Genomic DNA, 14,234 nt, shown 5'->3' on the forward strand with positions numbered 1-14,234 from the left:
TAAGGAGATTGGTCTATAATTTTCTTTCTCAGTTTTCGATCTACCAGGTTTAGGTATCAGTACCATGTCTGTGTCATAAAAGGAGTTTGGTAGGACTCCTTCATCCCCTATTTTTTCAAATAATTTATATAACATTGGGGCTAACTGTTCTTTAAATGTTTGGTAGAATTCGCATGTGAATCCATCTGGCCCTGGGGATTTTTTCCTGGGGAGTTGATTAATAGCTTGTTCTATTTCTTTTTCTGAAATGGGACTATTTAAGCAATTTATCTCCTCCTCTGTTAATCTAGGGAGCCTATATTTTTGGAGAAAGTCATCCATTTCACTTAAGTTATCAAATTTATTGGCATAAAGTTGGGCAAAGTAACTCCTTATTATTTCTCTAATTTCCTCTTCATTGGTGGAAAGATCCCCCTTTTCATTTGTAAGACTATCAATTTGATTTTCCTCTTTCTTTTTTTTGATCAAATTTACCAAAGGTTTATCTATTTTATTGGCTTTTTCATAAAACCAACTCTTGGTTTTATTTATTAATTCAATAGTTTTTTTACTTTCAATTTTATTGATTTCTCCTTTTAATTTTTGTATTTCGAGTTTAATTTTTGGTTGGGGGTTTATAATTTGGTCTTTTTCTAGCCTTTTAAGTTGTAAGCCCAATTCGTTAATCTTCTCTTTCTCAATTTTCTTCAAATAAGCCTCTAAAGATATAAAATTTCCCCTTATTACTGCTTTAGCTGCATCCCAAAGATTTTGATATGATGTCTCATCATTATCATTATCTTGGGTGAAATTGTTAATTGTTTCTATAATTTGCTCTTTCACCCAGTCATTCTTTAAGATGAGATTATTCAGTTTCCAATTACTTTTTGGTCTATTTACCCCTAACTTTTTACTGAATGTAGCTTTTATTGCATTGTGATCTGAGAAGAAGGCATTTATTATTTCTGCCTTCCTACATTTAATTTTGAGATCTTTATGTCCTAATATATGGTCAATTTTTGTATAGGATCCATGAACTGCTGAGAAGAAAGTATATTCCTTCCTATTGCCATTCAGTTTTCTCCAAAGGTCTATCATACCTAGTTTTTCTAATGTTCTATTTACTTTTTTAATTTCTTTCTTGTTTGTTTTGTGGTTTGATTTGTCTAAATCTGAGAGTGCAAGGTTGAGATCTCCCACTATTATAGTTTTACTGTCTATTTCTTCTTGCAGTTCTCTTAACTTTTCCTTTAGAAAGTTAGATGCTATACCACTTGGTGCATATATGTTTAGTATTGATATGGCTTCATTATTTATGCTACCTTTCAGCAGGATATAGTTTCCTTCCTTATCTTTTTTAACGAGATCTACTTCTGCTTTTGCTTGATCTGAGATAAGGATAGCTACCCCTGCTTTTTTGGCTTTACCTGAAGCATAATAAGCTCTGTTCCAACCTTTTACCTTTACTCTGTATGTATCTCCCTGCTTTAAGTGTGTTTCCTGTAGACAACATATTGTAGGGTTCTGCTTTTTGATCCAATCTGCTATCCGTCTCCGTTTGATGGGATCGTTCATCCCATTTACATTTACAGTTAAAATTACTAATTCTGTATTTCCTGCCATCGTATTATCCCCAGATTATACTTTTTTCCCTTGACACCCCTGATCCCCCTCCCCGATATTTAATTTACAGACCCCCCTTGTGACGCGCAACCCTCCCTCTTTTTTTTTTTTTTTTTTTTTTTTAGGATCCCTCCCCCCTCCCTCCAAGTCCCTTCACTTATTCTCCTTTTCCTTTCCCCTTTTCCTCTCCCCCCTTTTAATGAGGTGAGAGAAAATTCTCTGAAAAACAAATATGTTAATTATTTACTCTTTGAGCCTCTTCTGATGAGAGTAAGATTCACACAATGATTCTCCCCCTCACTAAGTTCCCTCAGATATGGTGTATTTTCTATGTCTCTTCCTGGGATGTAGTTTCCCTCTTTTTATCACTCCTTCCCCTTTTTCTGAACCGACCTCCTTCCCTTTACCACACCCCCCTTTTTTTCTTTTATATCAGTAAAATCAAATTATCCTTGAGTATTTTTTATATACCCACAACAAAGTTACAGTTCTCAAGGGTTCTGTGTACCTTTTTCTGTTTCTCTTCAGTCTTGTGGATGTAGATCAAATTTTTTGTTTAAGTCTGGTTTTTTTCTTAGAAACATATAGAATTCCTCTGTTTCATTGAATGACCATCTTCTTCCATGGAAAAAGATGCTAAACTTAGCTGGGTAGTTCATTCTTGGTTGCAGTCCTTGATCTTTTGCCTTTCGGAATATCAGGTTCCAGGCCCTTCTATCTTTTAATGTGGAGGCAGCCAGATCTTGGGTGACCCTTATTGTGGCACCTTGGTATTTAAATTGTTTTTTTCTAGCTGCTTGCAGGATTTTCTCCTTTGTGTGGTAATTCTGCAGCTTAGCCACAATATTCCGTGGTGTTCTTTTTTTAGGGTCTATTTCAGAAGGAGTTCGATGAATTCTTTCCACATCTACTTTCCCTTCTGTTTCTATTATCTCTGGACAGTTCTCTTTGATAATTTCCTGTAAAATAGAATCTAGGCTCTTTTTTTGGTCATAGTTTTCTGGAAGTCCAATAATCCGCAGATTATCTCTCCTAGATCTATTTTCCAGGTCTATAGATTTTCCCAGTAAGTATTTGACGTTGTTCTCCAGCTTCTCATTTTTTTTGTTTTGTTTGACTGATTCTTGGGTTCTCTGTGAATCATTCATTTCTATTTGTTCCATCCTGACTTTTAAGGAGTTATTTTCTTCTTTCACAGTTTTTAGTTCTTTTTGTAAATGCCCAATTTCGTTTTTAAATGAATTATTTTGCTCTATTGAGTTTTTTTCCATTTCCCTAATTTTTTTTTTTTGAGAATTATTTTCTTTTTCCAATTCAGAAATTCTATTTTCTTGAGACTTTTTTATCTTTTCCAATTCAGAAATCCTACTTTCCTGTGTTTTTTTAACCTTTTCTAATTCACTAATTTTGTTTCCCTGCATCTCCTGTGAATTCTTTATTTTTTCCAACTCCAATTTCAGGACATTATTATTCTCTATCATAACTTCCCTTTCTTTTCCCCATTTTTCTTCGATCTCCCTCAATTTCTTAAGAGCTTTTTCTAGGAGAGAGTTATGTGATGGGGGGCAGGAATCGTTCCCCTTTAGGTTGTTATCTGATTCTCTGCTGTCAACTTCCTCAGGGTTGGACACCCGCTCTTTCTCTGTATAGAAGGAATCTATGGTTTTTCTAGCTTTTTTGTTCATACTTAAAAAAAATCTTTTGGGGTCTGTCTCTGGGGTAGGAAATTATTTACTTCTTTACCAGCTTCCTCCCAGACCGGATGGATGCAGCGGCTCCTGAGCCTGAGCTAAGAGAGAGCTCTGGGAGAGAGTTCCCCACCCTCTCCCTGGGAGTGCCTCAGAGGTGATTAGCACTGCTGTGCTTCGAGGGCGTAGAATAGTGAAGACTGCAGGAAGCCCAGGCTATGTGTCCGGGTGGGGAGTGGGTGTCTGCGGCAGGTGACGTAAGAAGCCCCTGCGCTCAAACTGGAAGTGTCTGCCAGAAACCGCGGTCCCTAGTTCAAAGGTTCTGCTTCTCTGGGACTTCCTGGAGCTGAGTTCCACTCCCTCCAGCTAAGCTAGGCAGTGTGTGTTGCCTTGGGCCGTATCCACCCACTTGTCAGTCTCTTAACTATTCTCAGGAGGTAGCTGAGGCCACACCCCCTGGTGCCGAGTCACCCCCAGGGTCCGGGCGGAAAATCTAATCTGAGTTTTAAAATATTTTGGCTTTCTCTTCTGAACTGCTAAATAATTAGCAGAGAAGAGCTAACAGCCTGTGCCAGATTCCTTTACCTCAGTGGCTTCTCTGATCCCAGAGCCCCTCCCAGCGCAATGGGCGCAGTGTGCCCCTACCCCACCGTCTGTGCTGGTCTTTCTTATTCCTCCCCTGAGAACTGACCTTTCCTGTTGAAACTCCAGATTCTCTTCAGCTGGTAAGTCGTGCTTCCAGTCCTTGTGGTATCTATCAGTCCTGAGCTAATTTTGAGACTTAATTTATCTAATTGGTTGTGAGGGAGTGAGGACGTTCACTGAGTCGTGTGTTTCCTCTCCGCCATCTTGGCTCCGCCCAAAGCATAACTTAATCATTGGTTTTCAAATGCAATCTTTATTGATCTTTCCTGTTATTTATAACCCCACCCCATCTCCAAAATTGCTTTATAAGAGTTGTATAAATACTTTGCATTACTTTGTATATATTTATTTATCTTTATTAATGTGCCTATTATATCACTTCAATAGAATGTAAGCTCATTGAGAACAGGGGCCAACTTTGATTTTGTATCCTCCTTGATGATAAGACCCTTAATAATTAAATTGATGTTCAATTAAATTAAATACTCGATATTAATTACTAGAATTAAATATTAGATATTCAATTAATAATCTTGAATTCAGTGAGCATGAGCACGAACTAGATTTCCCTGGTTCTAGAAGCAAAATATTAACAATAATGATGAAATGGGTCAAGGATCACTGGTAAACATAAAAGGTACTTTGATGACAGGAATGGGAAACTGTCTTCTGTTAGGTGTGTATTCCTGTCTCTGAGGATTAGTAGCACTTTCACTGTGGTGTATTAATAAGTACTAAATCTGCAAACTCAGACTATATAGATAAATGTGTAGATTTCTTCTAATGCCCAGAGATTTTGTGACATCATGTATATTAAGGATAAATAAATATATTTTAAAATATAACAAAAAAAAGCAATCCAAGAGGAGATGGGGAGTTGTAGCACCAGCTAATTAGTCATATGTTATAGTCTTACAGATCTTTGCTGAACAAACTAGAATCTCAGTAGTCCAGAGGAAAATATTCTGATGGTAGCCTCTGAGAGGCCAGAAAAGAATTTTGGATGATGAAAGGAAATTGAGGATTAAGCAAAAGCACCATAGGGAGGAAGTACAAACTAAAACAGAGCCTGGATAATTTAATCGAATAGGTACTTGCTTGTTAAACATTCTCATTTTCACTGGTAGAACTTTGTCATGAACAAAGTATTTCAAATAAGGGCTATAATAATATATCTGATCCAAAAGGGAGTATTTAATCTGGTTTTGGATAGTTAACATGTAATAATTTTCTTCCTGTGTATTAATCCCCTGGGTAATGGATTTTAACAAAAACAACTGGAAAAGATATATAATCTACAAACATTAGTAATTAATGTTTGTGATCCATGAGCATATTAGATTTAACTGAAAATGACATTCCTCACCCCCTCCCCCAGCCCCTTGTGCTTCCAATGTTTTTGATGCCTTTAGAAAAACCTTCTAAGCAGGAAAGACAGCCTCTTTTTGTGCTACATGGGGAAGCCAAACTGGAAAGAGTCAATAAAAGCGTGAGCATTGGATAAGCGGGAAAAGCTGAATGTCTAGAGTAAAGATGTGTTTCTTGCATGAATAACTTCCTAACAATCTGCTGAAGGAGTGATTTTCTATCAGGCTGAAACCCCAAACCAGCATCATTTTAATTTGCCAAGCACCTGTGAAAGAATGCAGCTGCAAGGCCATGGGAAAACAATAGGAACTGTGACAGTTCATTAATATAAACCAGCAACTAGATTTATTTGGAAAAGTCATTGATATAGAATTACCCTGGAGGATGCAATGGCATTCCTGAAGTAGGCCAGCAAGCAGCTAACTAAGATTATAGATGTGTGCACATCATTGGAAACCAAATGGTAATTTGGTAACAATTACAATTTATCGGATATGTCAAACAGAATAAGGGATATGTAAGGGGCTAGGATGGCTTCAGGAAAGTTAGGTTCATGTTTTAGGTTGTTTATTTGGTGTAGGTGCTCAGCCTAATTTTGTTCCAGAAAATCAAGATAATAGCATTATATAGAAGGTGGCTATTTGTACACTTGTGCAAAGAAGCAAAATATGAAGGCAAAATTGTCTTACCTAGCACATTCCCACCTTGTCTCAGTATTATGTTCATCACAAAAATTTTCAATAGCACAGCCCTGTTTCCCACTTAACATACTTCCTTCTTTCATGTGTGAAAGGAGTCTTTTATGGCAAACAAGGATCTAATTCTATCCAGTAGAAACCTTAGACATGGGTGCTAAGGCAACTCAGAAATCCTCCAACTTGTATAGGATGGAAAGTACACCAGAACGGAAGGTAGAACTATTTTTCTTGCACAGACTGTAATCTGAGGATAGGAAGGGAAGGGGCTGAGCTCTACTTTCATATCCTAGGATCATTTGGGGGAATCTCAGTGCTAGACATAAGGGCAGTAAGCACACTCATTTAACTTGTTTCCAGCTACGAGACAGGCAACATTACACAGTAATGTAAGGAGCAAATGAATACAAATCCTTTCAACCTTCCAAACATTCGCTCTTTAAATGCAAAGAAAACCTCAAGAATCCTCCAGATAATTTGCTTAGCTGTTTTTTTTAATCCTCTCACACCAGCAGTTAGATTCCCTGGCACTGTTAGAATCATTGGAAATTGATTGACCTGAACTACTGGTCGTAAGGAGTTAAATTTTATAGAGAACATTGAAGATTTGGCTGATTAGGTGGGGATAAGGGGAAAGGAGGGTTAGGGGATATATCTCCAGGATATTACAAAATAAAATAAAATAACTTGAACCAATAAGGTTCAATAAGCTGTTTGTAAGAATGAAGGTAATAGGTGTGGGGAAGAAGGGAACTCCCCCCCAACAACTTTGGAATGTACCTCTTTATCATATACAGCTGAAATATAAGGGGTTTCTGCAACAAAAGAATCTCCCCAGACACTCTGAAAAAAATAGTTCTTTATTCAAAAAGTAAAAATAAAATATGTACAAAAACCTCTTTGAGTATAGGAGGGGGACAGATCTTCTGAAATGCAGGAAGGGATTTGGTGTGAAAATAATGGACCTGGGAATATAGGAGAATCTGTAAAAAGGTCATTTAAAATGTGATGTTTAAAAGTATGTCTTATTTAAAGTTTCAAATACTGAGGACTTTATTATATGATGTTACACAGCCTCTTGCTTCCATTCCATTGGTGTTTTTTGTTGTTGTTGTTGTTGTTGTTTTTTTTTTTTTTTTTTTTTTTTGTAATTCACTGACTCTAAAAGATTTTTCAGTGTTTGGAGTTACAAAGTACATTATGTGATGGGAGTACTTCCAAGTACTGGTTCTCATTTTGTGAAATTCTCTAACGGCACTGCTAGAAAATACAACCTTCCAAATGATTGCCAGAATTTTCATTTTCTTTTCTTTTCTTCTTCCTTTTTTTTTTTCTTTTGGTTGTTTGGTTTTCACATTATGATTGGAAAGTATTTTGAAAACATGAAACCATTATAAAAATCTCCAAGTTCCTCCCCAGCAAACACAGTGCTAAACATACAAAATGAACATATACGAACAATAAAGTTAATAAGCAAATGAAAATTTTTATTTCTAGGGAGGATGCAGTGATGATGCATTCTTTGGCCATCCCATATCCATGGGTTAGGTCTCACGGTTTACAGTGGCAACTGCCAAAGTTTTTGATACCTCAGCTGTACACTTTTTGTGGGGATCAAATTTCTAGGCTGGTGCATGTGGGAGAATTCCAGTTCTCATGGATGAACACCTGCTTTTGTAATGGAGGCTGTGTGGGGTAGAAGGAAGCACATTGGACTGGGAGTTGAGAGAATTTTATTTAACTTCTCTTTCCTCCTTCCTACTCAAAGCATCAACTAAAGAGAACAGTGAGTTCATTAGTTATAGCAATGTTCATAATAAGAACTTCTTAGTAAAGAGAACCAATGATACATGTTCTCAAATATTTCAAAATGGTTCTGATAAGATGCTCCAAGTTGTTCTATTTTATTTCATTTATGCATTTTAACAAATAATAGCTTACAGTTCAGGCCATTTTCTTCTGCACCTGCAGAAGATAGGAAAGTATGGTGTAGGTGAGGAAGTGAGGCTCTCCCATAATGGAGTAAGTCTGGTGTAGTACCTAGGACTGAAGGGTTTTACCTTTGGCTTTGCTTCAAAATAATTGGGTGAACCAGATCAACCCATTTAAATTTCAGTTTCTTCACTGAAGAAAATGAAATGGTTGGATTAGATATTTCTGCAAGTTCTGTATATTGATAACTTTTATTTGACTCTTCTTAGCAAGTATACTGCAATGATTTGTCATTTCCTTCTCCATTTCATTTTACAGATGAAGAAACTGAGGCAAACAGGAGTAAGTGACTTGCCCAGGTCAGTAAGTGCTTGAGGCCAGATTGATCCTGACTCCAAGGCTGGCACTCCATCCACTGTACTACCTACCTACCTACCTCCCATGGTAAATTACTGAATATTTAATGTATGGTTCAGTGATAGGAATGCTAGAAGACTTGGGTTTAAGTCCTTACTCTTCCAATTAGAAATGTATAATCTAGGACAAAACATGTAGCCCTCTTTAGCCTCGTCTTTATTGGTAAAAAATAAAGAGGCTGGACCAGATAGCCCTCTAAAATCCTTTCAACTCTAAATCTATCATGCTAGAACTAAATGACTTATAAGGCTCCTTCTCAACAGTAAGTCAAAAACATTTAAGTATCTACCTATTCTACATACTGTGCCAAAAGCTTGGAACAAGATAGATTCTCTGGTTCTTAAGGAGCTCACATTCTAAGGGGGAGAGATAAATACATAAACAACTACATATGCCAGATATATACAAGGTCAATGGAAAATAATCTCATCAGAAGATACTAGCAATGTGAAAGATGGGAAAGATGTCTTGTGGATGGTGAGATGTTAGTGGGGACTTGAAGGAAGCCAGGAGGCAGAGATGAGTAAGGAGAACATTTCAGGAATATGATCAGGTAATCAGAAGATATAATGTTGTCAATGAAAAACATGAAGAGTAGCAAGAAGGCCAATCTTGCCATATGGTTACTTGGAAGAGTATAATGTAAGAAGACTAGAAAGGTAGAAAAGGGTCTCATTTTGAAAGGTTTAAAAAGTAAACCAGGATTTTATATTCTATTCTACAGGTAATAGGAAACCACTGGAATTTTTTGAGGGCAACTAGGAAGACTCCTTTTCTCGAGTTCAAATCCAACCTCAGCTATGTATTAGCTGTGTACAGGTAAGTCACTTAACTTGCTTTTCCTTAGTTTCTTCATCTGTAGAAAGAGGTGGAGAAGGAAATGGAAAACCACTCCACTGTCTTTGCCAAGGAAACCCCCAATGATGAATCAGACATGAATGAAAAACAATTCAACAACAAAAAGGAGTTTTATTAAGTAGTGACATGGTCAGAACTATCCTTTTGAAATACTTTGCCAACTGAGTGGAGGATAGTCTGGAGTGGGGTCAAAGAGACCAACCAGAAGACTGTTTCAATAGTCTTAGTCAAATAAGATGATGAGGGATAACCTGTATCAGAGATAGAGCAATATGGATAGAGAGAAGGGGACATGTGCAAGAGATCTTGTGATGATATCATTACCCCTTGGAAAATTCTTTGAGTTACTATCTTCCTTTACCTCTCATACTTTGATGATCACCTTCCTTCTCCCTATTCTACTCTCTCCTTTAATCACTGATGTGGCAGTAGCTTCTCTGACCTTGACCTCAGACTCAGGGTCTTTTATTCTCTTGAACTGATTTCCGTTTAATAGTTCTACCTAAACTTCTGCCTGTCACTAAAACTTTGTTTTGCTATCAGGCTTGTTTTATGGCTCTCTGATTAATGGTGCCTTGGCTTGACCCTCTGTCTGTCCTGGATTCTAGGTCAGTTCCCTGCTCAAATCTTATCAATAACATAGCTCTTTAACAGCTGTTCAACTAACACCTGGTTCCAGCATCAGCATCTCAATATCAGCCATTCCATACCTCTAGAATGATCAACACTCTGAAATCAGGAACATTTATAAAGAGAGCAGCTTATGGGCAATATTGTTTGAGTTTTATGAAGTTCTGAATACTAATGAGATTATAACAATAATAATAATTATTAATAATAACTCACTGAAACTAAGGAGTAATTTTTGACATTCTTTGGAGCCTTAGCCCTTAACATAGAGCCTGGCACATAGTAGGCATTTAGGAAATGTTTATGACTGACTAACATTTAGATACTACATTAAAGTTTGCAGGACATTTTACATATAATCCCGTTTGAGAAATAAAACAGAATAACAGAAGCTCAACTTTGGAAGGTATCTCAGAGGTTATTTAGGCAAACATGTTCTTGAAAAATAATTTGCTTTACAACATGATAAAGAGATCATCCCTTCTCCTTTTTGACAATTGTACTTTTCCTTATATCAGGCTCTGTCTTGTTCTTATCCATGATTTTGCAAAGATAATCCATAGTGATTTAGTAATCTCATCTATTAAGTTCTTTAAGGATTATTATTGCCCTAGCTCAAAGGATGGTTGAGAGAAAAGAGTGGTTTGTAAACCATAAAATGCTTTAAAGATGTGAGTCATTAATATTGCTTCAGTGGATGTGGCTTAGCTAGGCCTCCTGACACTGAGGTCAATCCAGTACTTGATCAAAGCAAATGTAATCCTTCAGAAGGAAAATAACAACAACCACACAGCCTACTGTCTAGTTAGAAAGAATCATTGGCTAAAACAGAAAGCTGCCAGATAGCACGCTGGGGGGAACTCTTCTACCAGCTGCTTGCTCCCCTTATATAGGCAGCTAAAAAGATAGATAGTGAATAGAGCACTGGGCCTAGAGTCAGGGAAATGAGTTTAAATCCTATGTCAGACACTAGCTGTGTGATCCTAGGTGAGTCACATAACAATTCTTATTTTCAGTTTTCTCCTCCCTAAAGTAGAGAAAATGATGACATCTCTCTCACAGATAGGTATGATCTGTCAGGAGATAGATAAAATACTTAGCAAACAAAGTGCTATATAAACGTTATCTATTTTTAGTATTATCTTCTTCAGTGAAGAAATTGGAAGCAAAATAGTAGCTGAGTGTATCTGTCTTTTCTCTGGTATTCATTATCTTCCTTCTCTTCACTCAGAGTAGTGATCTTACATCTTCTTTGATCTTGTCACCAACATTAAAAAAACAGAAAGAGAAAACAAAACAAACAAAAAAAACTTTAAGTCATCCTTAGCATTCATTAAATGCCTCAGCTGATTCTGGGCTTTCGTGATCCAGATAAATATCATTTATCTACTCATTCATTTATGTTTGTTTGTTTTACCATGTAGTATAGTGTAGTGGTATTGTAGATGGAGAGCTAACCTCAGAGTTCTGCCATTGATACTGATTCTATGACACTGAATCTCTTAGTGTCCAAGGTAGTTCTCCAAACTATAAATTGCAAAATGCCAACTGACCCTGGTAGAAGGAGTATACATAGCCCTGAATGTGTACAGTGGATGGAGAGTTGACCTCAGAATGTGGGAGATCTAGGATTCAACTCCTGTCTCTGATATGTACTGGCTAGATGATCCTAGATAAGCCATTTAATTTTTCAGTGACTCATGATATTTGCTAAAATTTGAAGTTGAAAAGAATGTGCTGATTTCCATTGACAGAAGGATCTTACTCCTCTGGTAAGATCCTCATTAATTAAAAGCATTCAAAGAAAATATAGGTAGGATCTCACAACCTAAAATCTATAATGGAAGTTTATTCAAGAGGAATAATATGCATTTTACAAACAAAATTCCAACTGTACAAACACAAAATATTTTAATGAAAAAGAAAAAGAGAAGATGTACAAAGAGGAACTCATTCCTAAAATCTAGGACAGTAGAATTTAATAATTATTTTTTGAATTGAAATGAAATTTAAAAGAATTTAAAAGTTCCTCAATAATCAAATCATAGCCCCAATGCCTATATCTCTCTTATTTTTACAGCTAGATAGATGTCTCTGCATAAGAGTGCTAGACCTCAAGTTGGGAAGCCTCATCTTCCTGAGTTCAAATCTGGCCTCAAAAATTTACTAATTTATCATCCCAAACAAGTCACTTAATTCTCTTTGCTTCAGTTTCCTCATCTGTAACATGAGCTGGACAAAGAAAAGGCAAACCATATCTTGTGCCAAGAAAACCCCAAATTGGGTAGCAAAGAGTTGGACATGACTGAAAATCAATTAAACAAATTCTAGTCTTTTGTATTCTCTCTCAGTTAATTGTCCTTGCTTCCATGTTCTTTTAAATTTCATTTCAACTCAAAAAATACTTATTAAATTCCACGGTTCTAGATTTTAGTAATGAGTTCCTTATGTATCTACATCAGGCTCTTTGTACATGTCCTCTTTTTCTTTTTCATTAAAATATTTTGTGTTTGTATAGTTGGAATTTTGTTTGTAAATTGCATACTATCCTTCTTGGATAAACTTCCATTATAGATTTTAGGTTGTGAGATCCTACCTATATTTTCTTTGAACTCTTTTAATCCACTCTCCCTAGATCTCAGATAGCAGGATCATTCCACACAAGATTTTTATTATTTTTACTTCGTCAAACTGAAGAATCTTTTGAATCTTTTTCAAATTAATTTCATAATAAAACCAAATTAGGTCACCATGCCAAATTTTAAAAATTAAAATAATGTTAAAATTATTATTACATGCAGTGAGGAAAAAACATTAAAGACCAAAAAAAATTAAATAAACTCAAATTAAGCTTTTTTTTTTTTTTTCTTTTTTTTGTAAGTTTAACAACCATGACAAGATATTTTGGAGACCTTTATGAAATTAATGTGAAACTGATTGAAGGTTTGTCAGTTTAATAAAATATATAATAAAAGTTTCAATTGACAACAACTCTTTCTGCTTCACTCTTAGTTATTACAAATTCAATAATATACCTGAAAAATTACTTAAAACTAATGACACCTAACTTCCTCTGATCATGTCATTTTTCAATGCAAAAATACTTTGAATAATTGTTTGAGGCTCTCCACAATCTATTCTCAGCAAAATTCCATTATTGATGTTCTATACAGATTGCCTTTTCTTGTGTTAACTCTTTTTGTTAGACATTCTCTGTTTCTGAACAGACTTCTCCCACCTCTACTGCCCCTTTGATGAAGTCCTTTCATTTTTTAAAAGTCTACTTTGAACGTTCCCTCTTTTTGATTTTCCTGATTCCCCTACCTTCTTATTCCTTCCCAACCCACTCTGGTCAATGTGATCTATCCTTTCTCAAATTTCTTATACCACTTTGCCTGGGGCACACATTTATACTTAGCTCACTCTCCTTTACATTGAAATTCTTTGCATACATTTCTTCTCCCTTTCCCCAACCTTCTTACAACTTGCCACATTAGATCTCCTTGAGAAGTCTGTATTCTAGCCCTCTTAAAAGCATCATATTTTTAAACCATAGTTAAGTGATTAACATATATCTGGTTAATTGACTCAAATATCAAGTTCTAGGAAGTGCTGAATTCTGAATTTAATCAAAGCCACACATAAGTATGAAAAAGGTCTGCTGCTGGTAGGGCAGTAAAACAGGATAGAATGATGGGAGCAGGCAAAGAGGTTGTTTTGCTAGATGGAACTGGGGTTTTTAACCCGGAATCCTTAAACTTGCTTTACATTTTTTTTTTTTTTGTATTTCAATATAATTAATTTATTTTGTAATCTTATGTATGTTATTTTATGCACTTAAAAATCAGACTACCAAAGAAGCTCATGAAACACATAAAATGTGTTTCAAACGAAGAATGAAGAGACCCACTGATACTCTAAGAAATATCATTATCCACCTCTGCCATAATTAAAGAAAAGCAAGTAGCATAGACCTTCTATGACATCATCCCATTCTGTCCTCCACCAGGAAGTTCTTGCCATTCATTTTATCTAAGATCCTCTTGGATGCTAATGTTAGAGAGGTAGGGATGGGGGTGATAATTTGGAGGAACCTGGAGAACACAGAACAGAGCATGCTGCTGTAACTTGATCTCTTTTAGGAACTGCCTGGCCAGCATTCTTTTCCTATGCTGTGTGGTAGCACATTTCCCATTTTCCGCTTAAAGCCTATGAGCAAGTAGTCTCATCACTAAAAATGAGAGGTTTTTTGCAATGCATAGAAAATTTTGTCCTCAAAATGAAATTGTATAGATGAGAGTTTATTTTGAAAAGTATAGAGTTCTTTTCTTTTCATTCCTCTACTTTTTTTTCCCTTTTCCTCCATTCTTTCTTTTGTTGCTTCCATTGTCCCCTTCCT

The 14,234-nt window shown here is 36.0% G+C and overlaps 1 long non-coding RNA gene across 2 annotated transcripts in view; it reads left to right on the forward strand.

Annotated features, from left to right (window-relative positions):
* The first annotated feature begins 3,676 nt into the window (after positions 1-3,676).
* LOC141549671 (uncharacterized) overlaps positions 3,677-14,234 on the forward strand; it is a 149,152-nt gene continuing 138,594 nt past the window's right edge. Inside the window, exons 1-3 of one of the 2 annotated variants that reach the window (XR_012484412.1) lie at positions 3,677-4,015; positions 8,249-8,374; positions 9,072-9,166. This is a non-coding gene — a long non-coding RNA (uncharacterized LOC141549671). The remainder of the gene's footprint in view (positions 4,016-8,248; positions 8,375-9,071; positions 9,167-14,234) is intronic. The other variant, XR_012484411.1, reaches the window with a different exon arrangement.

The sequence above is a fragment of the Sminthopsis crassicaudata genome, chromosome 1, assembly GCF_048593235.1.
Source record: "Sminthopsis crassicaudata isolate SCR6 chromosome 1, ASM4859323v1, whole genome shotgun sequence".
NCBI lineage: Eukaryota > Metazoa > Chordata > Mammalia > Dasyuromorphia > Dasyuridae > Sminthopsis > Sminthopsis crassicaudata.